This window comes from Drosophila tropicalis, unplaced genomic scaffold (assembly GCF_018151085.1).
Source record: "Drosophila tropicalis isolate 14030-0801.00 unplaced genomic scaffold, ASM1815108v1 contig_593, whole genome shotgun sequence".
Taxonomy (NCBI): Eukaryota; Metazoa; Arthropoda; class Insecta; order Diptera; family Drosophilidae; genus Drosophila; species Drosophila tropicalis.
The window spans coordinates 7,524,273-7,536,644 of record NW_027173070.1 but is presented as its reverse complement, the minus strand read 5'-3'; the positions used below and the strand labels follow the sequence as shown (position 1 = coordinate 7,536,644).

Sequence of the window (12,372 nt, the reverse complement as noted above, 5' to 3'; positions counted from 1 at the left end):
ATTAGATTTCAGAATGTTGTCAAATCTCAATGTCCTGAAGGATTATTTCTGTAGTGTTCTTTGTGTACATCCGAAACTTTCTACATTGAGCATGAATAAATAATAAAACATTTGCTTTATTATTAAGAATAAACATTTTGTATTTATGCAGGATTACTCTAGTTCATTTAAGTAACGTTGATAGGGATTTGGATCTGAGAAGCTGTAATACTGATTTTGGGAATCCAGCAAAAAGAATATATTCTCTTACATTTCTGTTACTGTAATTGACTTTATTCAAATTTAAATTTGCACTTTGTGCTCTGGTTCTGGGCTCATAAATTCTACATAAATGCATTCATATTACATATGCGGTTACTGATGACTTATGTTGTAGGTAGTTAGGTGAAAGAAGAAAGGGTCTCCTCTTTTTCCTCGGGCTAATGTGCTGCAATCGTAATGTCTTTGGCAATTTCTCAAATTCTTTTTTTGGGTTTTCTCCTATTCCTTAGTGAAGTTCTGATAAGCAAAGGGGGAAATAAATATGCATATGTAAAAAGGAAAATCAGCAAGAGAGGCAGAAGCAACAGAAACAGCAATTTTGAGACCAAGCGACGGCGTATGAGTTATCTTTCTCTGCCGCTGCTTTTTCTGGTCGGAGTATATTAGCCAACATCTTTTTTTTTTTTTTTTTGCGGCAGATATGAAACAATTTATTAGAAGCAAAGTTCACTTCTTTTCATTCGTTGGGAGAGAGTGGGCGAAAGAGAGCCAGTGGCAAAGGGAAGGAACAGCTATTTTGCGGTTACTAAATCAGAAGTCAACATTATTTCTTATTTTAAGTAGGTGGAAGGTAAAAGCAAATGGGTGTGAGTTAATGTATGAGTGTTTGTGTGTGTTGGATGTGCATCATTTGTTATCGCAAAGTTTTAAATTAAAATTGTGTGCTATGTTTGGTGGTTGGTTATGGAAGAAGAAAAAATGAAATCAGATACAATTTATGAGCACATCCTTAGGCTTGGCCACATATTGCAATGGCCTTTTATTTAGGAATGTGAATTTATATAATCAAATCAAATTCGTCTTTTAACCGTAAATCGGCTATTTCGGGTATCCTTAAAATAAACTGAAAATAGGAGTAATATGAGTGTGCCATGAAGAACATTTTTCTAGCATCTTTTAGGCATACATCCCGATTTACACGCAATGGAAATCTATACGACTTTCTTCCTACATGTGCCCCCCAAAAGATGCCACATATTTGCCAATTTCGATGTTAAGTAAATGGAATGTATGTACATACAGTGGTGGTCAGCGTGTAAGCCCCTTTTTTTTTTTTTTGATTTTAAATTTGATTTTCTCGGCTCCTAAGAAACTTAATGAAGAAATTTTTTCAGTTATTTGTTGGTTATTGTATTTAGAATCTGACACGTAATTATTGTCATTCCAGCTTTCGACGTTTTTTTTACAGGTGCGTTTGAACAAAAAGCTCCCCCAAAATGTTTGACAATAGTTTAGCCCGGTCATTTCAAAATCTTTAATATTATAGTTAGACATGTGTATTCTTTGAAAAAGTTGTAGATCTAGGTAATCTAAGATAAACTGCATACCAAAAATTTTCATTTTAGCCCCAGTATTTATTTTGGGGCCTATCGAAATTTCGGGATTTTGTATGTAATTCTTGAGGTCTCTTTGTTTGGCGACGTTTTACGATACCAATTTAAACTTAAGTATTATTTTCTTATTCTAAGTATGAAAGTGAATTGAATTTCCCGTCAAATGATACATGTTTCATAAAAATCCGACAAAAATTAGATTGATTTCATCGCCCATACTTAAAAAAAGACCAGAACTAGCAAAATTTCCCACACATCCTCCGTCTCTTTCTTTGCACGCATGTATGGGAAATTTTGCTTACCTCGTTTTTTTTAAGTATGGGCGGTGAAATCAATCTAATTTTTGTCGGATTTTTATGAAACATGTATCATTTGACGGGAAATTCAATTCACTTTCATACTTAGAATAAGAAAATAATACTTAAGTTTAAATTGGTATCGTAAAACGTCGCCAAACAAAGAGACCTCAAGAATTACATACAAAATCCCGAAATTTCGATAGGCCCCAAAATAAATACTGGGGCTAAAATGAAAATTTTTGGTATGCAGTTTATTTATTTATTTATTTATTTATTTATTTATTTATTTATTTACGTCAACTAACACAGCAGTCGACGAAAAAGCTTAAGCTAAAGACAGATAGTAATTAAATGAAGAAGGTAGCTTAGCTTTATATACAACTAAACATCCCCAGCCCGGTGGAGGTGTTTTATTTGCACAAGGTGCCAGCTATGCCCCGATTCACAGCCAATGTGGCCAGGGATGAGTTGCAGCCAATCCAAGTCCAGAATATTTTCATTGGTTTCGCTGTAGATGATTAAAAAGTATAGCGCGAAGAGAAGTGACAGAAAGATGAGGAGAGATAAGGTGAGAAAGGTTGTTAAAAGATTGGCAAAGAACACGAAGAGGTTCGTGAAGAGAGTAGTTAGTCAGACATCTACTAAGGTGAATAGGAAAAAAGTTTCTGGTCCGACGTGAGGGAACACAAAAAATACAGCGTATCTAGTAAATTCGTAGAAATGACTTCGCCGTTGACTAGTTTATGGAGAAAGAGAATGCCAAAAACAAGCCTACGGTTATAAAGTGAAGGAAGATTAATAAGAAGAAGTCTGTCAGAATAAGAAGGTAGGCGAAGACCCGGGTCCCAATTTAGACCGCGTAGCGCAAACTTAAGGAATTGCTTCTGTACCGATTCAATACTACGCTGGTGAACATCATATTGCGGGTTCCACACTGGCGAGCAATATTCTAGAGTAGGGCGAACTAACGAAGTGTATAAAACCTTTGTTACATAGGGATCATCAAATTCTTTGGCCCAACGTTTAATGAAGCCGAGAAGGCTGCTAGCTCTGTTGACAATTGAAGAAATATGAACATTAAATGAAAGTTTAGGGTCAAACATAACGCCTAAGTCTTTGAATGATGGAACACAATCTAACAGAACAGACTTAATAGAGTAATGAGCTAGGAGCGGAGACAAACGACTGAAAGTCATAAAAGAACATTTAGAGGCATTAAGGTGTAATTTATTAACGTGGCACCAATCACAGAACGCATCGAGATCTGATTGCAAGTACTGTTGGAAAGAAGGATCATTATAGGAATAACAAATCTTGACGTCATCCGCAAACATGAGCACGCGTGAATGAGCCAAGGCCAAAGGCAAATCATTTATAAACAATGTAAATAATAGTGGGCCCAGATGACTGCCTTGGGGTACACCTGACGTAACTCGAACAGTTTTAGATATCGAGGAACGAAAAGACACCTTTTGGGTTCTGCCAATAAGATACGACTTTAACCAACCCAATAATTTTGGTGAAAAACCCATGATGTTAAGTTTCGCGAGAAGCAAAGAATGATCAACCGTATCAAAAGCCTTACTGAAGTCAGTATAAATAACATCAGTTTGACACTTTTTACGGAAGCCATGGTGTACTAGGGTAGTCAATTCTAAAAGGTTGGTAAGCGACGAACGACCTTTCATGAAACCATGCTGGCAAGGAGAAATAGTGGATCTGGATAGATGTTGAAGGGAAGACGTAATAATTTTCTCAAACAGTTTAGGTATTGCCGAAAGTTTGGCAATGCCACGGTAGTTGGAAACAACCGATTTGCAACCCTTTTTAAAAAGCGGAATAATAAATGACTCCTTCCAAATATCAGGAAATCTACAAGTCTCACTCGATATAAAGAATAACCGAGCTAAAGGCTTAGATAGGGAAATCGAACACATTTTAAGGATGCAACTAGGTATATCATCAGGCCCGGGAACGAAGGAAGACTTCATAGATGACAAGCTAGAGAGAATACAGTCTTCAGTAATACTGGGAAAAAACATACAATTTAAATGTGGGATTGAAAAGGGATAGGGTGTGGGATCCGAAGCAGTAGTAGAATATGTCGACTGAAAAAATTTAGCAAACAGATCTGCAATATCTAAATCATTATTAGCAGACTGATCGTTAAGTCTGAAGGTGGAAGGTAGGACATTAGAGCGTCTTTTGGAATTGACAAAGTTGTAAAATCTTTTGGGGTTATTATAAAATTCAGCCTTACAGCGAACGAGATAATTGTTGTAGCATTGAGTATTTAAAAGACAAAATTGAGATTTAGCTATACAATAATTTGCATAGTCAAGTCGCGAACCAGTTTTTTTAAATCTTTTAAAATATCTCGATTTAATGTTGCGAAGATTAGAGAGCCTACGTGTGAACCAGACTGGCGAGCTGGAGACGGTAGAGACATTCACATAAGGAACGCATTTATCAATTAGAGAATTAAGAGCAGAATAGAAAAACTTCACTGCACAATCTATATCGCAGCACTCAAATAGAAACGACCAATCAAAAGAGAAAATAAGGCTGTTAAGAAGATTGAAATTTGTTTTACGAAAACATCTACGACGAGAATTTGAAATGTTTTTAAATAAATTAGTAACGGAATTGTAAGAAATAGTAACTTCAATGGTAGGATGATAAGGATCTTCAGGTTTCACTAGTGGCTGTGTTTGCGAAACAGCACTAACAGTGGGATCAGAGACAAAAACAAGATCAAGGATTCTTTTAGAACAGTTAAGGAAAGAATTCAACTGATATAGTGGACATTCAAGTAGGCTATCAAGAAAAACATGTTGAGATGAAGGAATTAAGAAAGATAGATTATCATCAACAAGCCAAGAAATATTAGGCAAGTTAAAATCACCTAAAACTATAAGAACATCACGATCTTTAAGACGACCAAAAATAGTTCGTAAAGCATCAGCATGGTGCACGTAGATCATGATATCAGAAGCTGGAGGAATATATGAACAAGAGATATATAGGCTAAAGTTAGAACATGTAACTTCGACGCAAATAAACTCAACACCCAAGGGGAGATCAATCGGCACCACACTTGAAGACAGATTCGAGTTTACAGCAATGAGTACTCCACCGCCACGACGACCAACACGATCAAGCCTATAAGAAATAAAATTATTAGAAAGAATTTCATTATCTAAAACAAAGGAGTTAAGCCAAGTTTCAGAGAAAGCTAATATGTCAGCCGAAAAGGTTTGGCTATCACAGAAAAGGTTCGACAGCTTGGTAAGAAGTCCTCTTACATTTTGATAATGAATGCAAAGACTAGACGTTATTAGTTTTTTGAAGCAGAAGATAAAGTAGGAAGGTGGACAGGCAACGGACGAGAGCGCTTATTGGGCGCAAACTCGTGTACAACTAGGCCCTCTGGCCAAAAATTAGGGTCAACCATAGCTGAGAAGTACTCATTTGGTACTGTAATTTTAAAAGAGGAGATTTCACGAGGCCTAGAAAACTTAAACTTTTGAATTAAAACCTTAGCAGGGCAAATATTACCAATGTAAGCTGCCACAGACGACTCAGAAGTATCTGGAGCAAGCCTAGAAATAAATAATTGTTTGCGATGAGGCACTACAGTTAGTGGAGGCGGAGGAGCATTGGGATCCGCAAGTGATTGAGAGTCGGCATGATCCTGTGATTGATCAGAGTTCCCGTGAGGGATAGATTGAGGTACACCAGGGCTTGTAATGGGTACTTCAATCTGAAAAGAAGAGCATAAAGAGGGACAAGAAGATGGTGTAGGCGAAAGTAAAATCGGAGAGGAAGTAATAGAGAGAGCTGGCGACTGCTTACGAGGCAACTCAAGGGTACATTTCTTGTGCAATTTCTCAGAAGGTGGAACAAATTTGAATTGCGACAATAATTGAACGCTAGAGTCACACTCGTTTGACAGCTGTTTGGCCAGTTTGTTTAAAGAAAGAAACCTTAAACGAAGATCCCTATACATGGGGATCTTCGTTAGATTACCTAGATCTACCTAGATCTACAACTTTTTCAAAGAATACACATGTCTAACTATAATATTAAAGATTTTGAAATGACCGGGCTAAACTATTGTCAAACATTTTGGGGGAGCTTTTTTTTTCAAACGCACCTGTAAAAAAAACGTCGAAAGCTGGAATGACAATAATTACGTGTCAGATTCTAAATACAATAACCAACAAATAACTGAAAAAATTTCTTCATTAAGTTTCTTAGGAGCCGAGAAAATCAAATTTAAAATCAAAAAAAAAAAAGGGGCTTACACGCTGACCACCACTGTACATCCCAGGCGTGTATACAGGGGGGGTTTCGGGGGTTTAGCTAAGTTGCCACACTAAGTCAATCAGCTGACTACAGCGGATCCTGCTCCATTCGAGTATTCGATTACATGTGCTCGTTTCTACCTATCGCAATAAAGTCACCACTAGGCCTGGATGTCAAAAAATATGACTTGCTTAATTTCAATCTTAGTAGGCCGACAATTCGCTATAAAAGGCGCACCAGAAACGAATAATCCTCAGTTACTCCCAGTTGTTCAAAAGTGTTGTCGTCAAGTGAGTTCAGTAAAAGTGTAATTTATTTTTTGAGTGAATAAGTTGAAAGTTTCCTAATATTTTTTTTTTTTTTTTTTTATTCAAAAGGACCTACATATACACGTGTTCGTCCATTTTTTTTTTTTTTTTTTTTTTAATAATTTTCTAAATGAATTTGTGTGTTTTATTTTACAGCAGAATGGATTAAGTCATCAAGGACAATGGCTAGGATCTGTGTGCTGTTGTCCCCTATTGTCCGGTTAACGGTGGATGCAACGGATACGAAACACAAATTGTGCCACGTGGTCAGGATTGCTCGATAATGCCTCGTTTCTAGCTGTGCTTGAAATATGGGAAAATTTTCCTTAATATTCATCAACTGGTAAGTCTATTAGTTAGTCTCAGACCTTTACTTTATTATTTACCCCTTAGTAATTCAAAATTTTATTTTAATTTCCTACAGCAAAACCTTTGGTTCGCCATATCACGGTCCCCGACCATCATTTTCCTTTATAATTATAAGATTTCAACGTCATCATTAACATTAACATAATCTTGGTTATTGTTGTCATTACCATCCGGCTTCCAACAAGAAAAGCATGTCCAATCTCCTGTGTACGCAACGCTAAAACGTTTTAGTTTTGATGTCAACGTAGGCTGAACTTGGTCTTACGTTACATAAGCTTTTTCCAGAAGTTATTTCTTTGTGAAGGACCTCGTTCACAACTGGTAAGTTTCATAGTTTTTTTGTTTCAGATGTTTAGTTTATTATTATTTACCCATAGGTAAATCAGAATTTTATACAATTTCCTTTGTTTAAATTTCTTACAGGATGCTAATTCGTACTATCAAATGTGATCAACGATAGAGACAACTTTTGATGTACAGCGCCGTGGAACATTGCTGGCTTTCATTTTCCTTATTAATAACTAAGATAAATGTCTATATCATCATCATCTTCATCATTGGTATTGTTAGATAACCGTTATACCCACAGGATATGATATTCCAGCTCTCGTTGTGACTTGACCTAAAATAAATTAATAAGTTTTCCTTAATATTACAAAGTCCTATCAAGAAGTCTAACTTCCTTTTTCCAAACGGGTAAGTCTATTACATACAATTTGTATCATTTACTCTCAAGTAAATGGACATTTTGTATAAATTTCCTACTGCAAAACAATATACAAATTACTAATTTGTACCAATAAGGGGAAAAGAATTTTTGCTCCGATTTTAGTTTTCCGTTTTAGTTGTAACAAGTTGATGCCTAGCAACTCGCATTTCTAGGATTTCAAGATGTCATTTTCCTTAAATCATTTCAGGAACAAAATTTATTTTCCAATGCGTAAGTCTGTCCATTGTGTAGAATTTAAATGTATCTACATATAAAACTATTTCAGCAAATAATATTAGGTCTGTTAACTGGTATCACAGATCTTATTGTTAAATTTGGCTTTCCTTTCGTTAATATCTGGATTGCATAAAGAAAAATGACTGAAGTCCACTATTATTGACCGGATGAGTGGGTTTATAATGATTATTTTGTTGCCCACAAGGGAAAACTTATTTTCTTTTTTACTGGTAAGTCATTAGTTGGTCTAGGATTCTTAATTTTCATTACCCGTTAATAAGTCCAAGTTTTCTTTTAATTTCTTACAGCGAAACATATTGAATAGTGGTTGTTTCTTTTTCATTTTCCTTAATTATTATTATTGCCATAATCTTCGTTATTGTTGTCATTACCATCCGGCTTCCATCAAGAAAAACTTGTCCAATCGCCTGTATATGCAACGTTTAAACGTTTTAGTTTTGATGTCAACGTAGGCTGAACTCTTGGTCTTACGTTTTCTTATTGTTTTCCTTCAAAAAGATATTTTCTTTACAACTGGTAAGTGTCTTAGCTTAGTTTTTATTATTTATTGGTAAGTGAAAATTTGCAATCCACCACCTTCGGCACACATCTTTAGGGGCATGACCGCCATATGACTCACAAATGACTTCCCCTTGAGCTCCATCCGGTCGCTGTTAAGTTTTGTCAAAACGAACTCATCCTTATCAATGACTTGGAAAATGTTCTTCAAAGTCTCCTTAATACTGTTTACGAAGGCCCAGAAGAGAGCCAGCGTGTCGTAATTAATGGATCCGCATCTATTCCTCTCTTTTGAATACAGTGTCCACCAGCAAAAGAACATTGTTTTCACAGCAGATATCCAATTGATTTATGAAATAATTTAACAAATGTGTCACATCGAATACGTGTGAAGGTGGCACGTAAGGACATATGTCCTCCACTATACTCAGGGTACGAATGTTCATCCGGAACCTGTCAGACACTATGGCCACTATGTTTCGCCTCAAGGGTATGGGCACTTGCATTAAGATCTCCAGAATGATGTCAGCAAGTTCATCAGAATTGGTCAGCTGCAATGAAGCATAATGGATACATAATCTTGAAATGCAAAATATGTATGTAGGTACTTACAAACTCCGTGGAAGTATCGCTTTTTGGACAAGCGCTTTTTGCGTATATCAATGATTGACTTCCAGTGATCAAGTTGGTAAAGTACATGACGAAAATCTCTAAAGAAATAGCTTCCATGGAAATGTTGCCCACTCCTGGAAAATAATTCAAATCAAATTTTAAATTACGGTAGCTCACGAACTGTGTGCTGTTGTCCCCTATTGTCCGGTTAACGGTGGATGCAACGGATACGAAACACAAATTGTGCCACGTGGTCAGGATTGCTCGATAATGCCTCGTTTCTAGCTGTGCTTGAAATATGGGAAAATTTTCCTTAATATTCATCAACTGGTAAGTCTATTAGTTAGTCTCAGACCTTTACTTTATTATTTACCCCTTAGTAATTCAAAATTTTATTTTAATTTCCTACAGCAAAACCTTTGGTTCGCCATATCACGGTCCCCGACCATCATTTTCCTTTATAATTATAAGATTTCAACGTCATCATTAACATTAACATAATCTTGGTTATTGTTGTCATTACCATCCGGCTTCCAACAAGAAAAGCATGTCCAATCTCCTGTGTACGCAACGCTAAAACGTTTTAGTTTTGATGTCAACGTAGGCTGAACTTGGTCTTACGTTACATAAGCTTTTTCCAGAAGTTATTTCTTTGTGAAGGACCTCGTTCACAACTGGTAAGTTTCATAGTTTTTTTGTTTCAGATGTTTAGTTTATTATTATTTACCCATAGGTAAATCAGAATTTTATACAATTTCCTTTGTTTAAATTTCTTACAGGATGCTAATTCGTACTATCAAATGTGATCAACGATAGAGACAACTTTTGATGTACAGCGCCGTGGAACATTGCTGGCTTTCATTTTCCTTATTAATAACTAAGATAAATGTCTATATCATCATCATCTTCATCATTGGTATTGTTAGATAACCGTTATACCCACAGGATATGATATTCCAGCTCTCGTTGTGACTTGACCTAAAATAAATTAATAAGTTTTCCTTAATATTACAAAGTCCTATCAAGAAGTCTAACTTCCTTTTTCCAAACGGGTAAGTCTATTACATACAATTTGTATCATTTACTCTCAAGTAAATGGACATTTTGTATAAATTTCCTACTGCAAAACAATATACAAATTACTAATTTGTACCAATAAGGGGAAAAGAATTTTTGCTCCGATTTTAGTTTTCCGTTTTAGTTGTAACAAGTTGATGCCTAGCAACTCGCATTTCTAGGATTTCAAGATGTCATTTTCCTTAAATCATTTCAGGAACAAAATTTATTTTCCAATGCGTAAGTCTGTCCATTGTGTAGAATTTAAATGTATCTACATATAAAACTATTTCAGCAAATAATATTAGGTCTGTTAACTGGTATCACAGATCTTATTGTTAAATTTGGCTTTCCTTTCGTTAATATCTGGATTGCATAAAGAAAAATGACTGAAGTCCACTATTATTGACCGGATGAGTGGGTTTATAATGATTATTTTGTTGCCCACAAGGGAAAACTTATTTTCTTTTTTACTGGTAAGTCATTAGTTGGTCTAGGATTCTTAATTTTCATTACCCGTTAATAAGTCCAAGTTTTCTTTTAATTTCTTACAGCGAAACATATTGAATAGTGGTTGTTTCTTTTTCATTTTCCTTAATTATTATTATTGCCATAATCTTCGTTATTGTTGTCATTACCATCCGGCTTCCATCAAGAAAAACTTGTCCAATCGCCTGTATATGCAACGTTTAAACGTTTTAGTTTTGATGTCAACGTAGGCTGAACTCTTGGTCTTACGTTTTCTTATTGTTTTCCTTCAAAAAGATATTTTCTTTACAACTGGTAAGTGTCTTAGCTTAGTTTTTATTATTTATTGGTAAGTGAAAATTTGCAATCCACCACCTTCGGCACACATCTTTAGGGGCATGACCGCCATATGACTCACAAATGACTTCCCCTTGAGCTCCATCCGGTCGCTGTTAAGTTTTGTCAAAACGAACTCATCCTTATCAATGACTTGGAAAATGTTCTTCAAAGTCTCCTTAATACTGTTTACGAAGGCCCAGAAGAGAGCCAGCGTGTCGTAATTAATGGATCCGCATCTATTCCTCTCTTTTGAATACAGTGTCCACCAGCAAAAGAACATTGTTTTCACAGCAGATATCCAATTGATTTATGAAATAATTTAACAAATGTGTCACATCGAATACGTGTGAAGGTGGCACGTAAGGACATATGTCCTCCACTATACTCAGGGTACGAATGTTCATCCGGAACCTGTCAGACACTATGGCCACTATGTTTCGCCTCAAGGGTATGGGCACTTGCATTAAGATCTCCAGAATGATGTCAGCAAGTTCATCAGAATTGGTCAGCTGCAATGAAGCATAATGGATACATAATCTTGAAATGCAAAATATGTATGTAGGTACTTACAAACTCCGTGGAAGTATCGCTTTTTGGACAAGCGCTTTTTGCGTATATCAATGATTGACTTCCAGTGATCAAGTTGGTAAAGTACATGACGAAAATCTCTAAAGAAATAGCTTCCATGGAAATGTTGCCCACTCCTGGAAAATAATTCAAATCAAATTTTAAATTACGGTAGCTCACGAACTGTGTGCTGTTGTCCCCTATTGTCCGGTTAACGGTGGATGCAACGGATACGAAACACAAATTGTGCCACGTGGTCAGGATTGCTCGATAATGCCTCGTTTCTAGCTGTGCTTGAAATATGGGAAAATTTTCCTTAATATTCATCAACTGGTAAGTCTATTAGTTAGTCTCAGACCTTTACTTTATTATTTACCCCTTAGTAATTCAAAATTTTATTTTAATTTCCTACAGCAAAACCTTTGGTTCGCCATATCACGGTCCCCGACCATCATTTTCCTTTATAATTATAAGATTTCAACGTCATCATTAACATTAACATAATCTTGGTTATTGTTGTCATTACCATCCGGCTTCCAACAAGAAAAGCATGTCCAATCTCCTGTGTACGCAACGCTAAAACGTTTTAGTTTTGATGTCAACGTAGGCTGAACTTGGTCTTACGTTACATAAGCTTTTTCCAGAAGTTATTTCTTTGTGAAGGACCTCGTTCACAACTGGTAAGTTTCATAGTTTTTTTGTTTCAGATGTTTAGTTTATTATTATTTACCCATAGGTAAATCAGAATTTTATACAATTTCCTTTGTTTAAATTTCTTACAGGATGCTAATTCGTACTATCAAATGTGATCAACGATAGAGACAACTTTTGATGTACAGCGCCGTGGAACATTGCTGGCTTTCATTTTCCTTATTAATAATTTGGCTTTCCTTTCCTAAATATCTGAATTGCATAAAGAAAAATGACTGAAGTCCACTATTAGTGACCAGATTAGTGGGTTTATAATAACTATTTTGTTGCCCACC

At 35.8% G+C, this 12,372-nt stretch overlaps 1 long non-coding RNA gene across 5 annotated transcripts; it reads left to right on the top strand.

Moving 5' to 3' along the window:
* Positions 1-6,669: 6,669 nt before the first annotated feature.
* LOC137576918 (uncharacterized) lies at positions 6,670-12,371 on the top strand. 5 transcript variants are annotated; one of them, XR_011032345.1, is made up of 16 exons: positions 6,670-6,853; positions 6,935-7,200; positions 7,303-7,575; positions 7,692-7,819; positions 7,875-8,055; positions 8,134-8,362; positions 8,442-9,032; positions 9,129-9,286; positions 9,368-9,633; positions 9,736-10,008; positions 10,125-10,252; positions 10,308-10,488; positions 10,567-10,795; positions 10,875-11,719; positions 11,801-12,066; positions 12,169-12,371. It is a non-coding gene; the product is annotated as an uncharacterized lncRNA (long non-coding RNA). The 5 variants fall into 5 exon arrangements; XR_011032344.1 differs by having other exon boundaries at positions 8,442-9,286; positions 10,875-11,465; positions 11,562-11,719; XR_011032343.1 differs by having other exon boundaries at positions 8,442-9,286.
* Position 12,372: the final 1 nt, after the last annotated feature.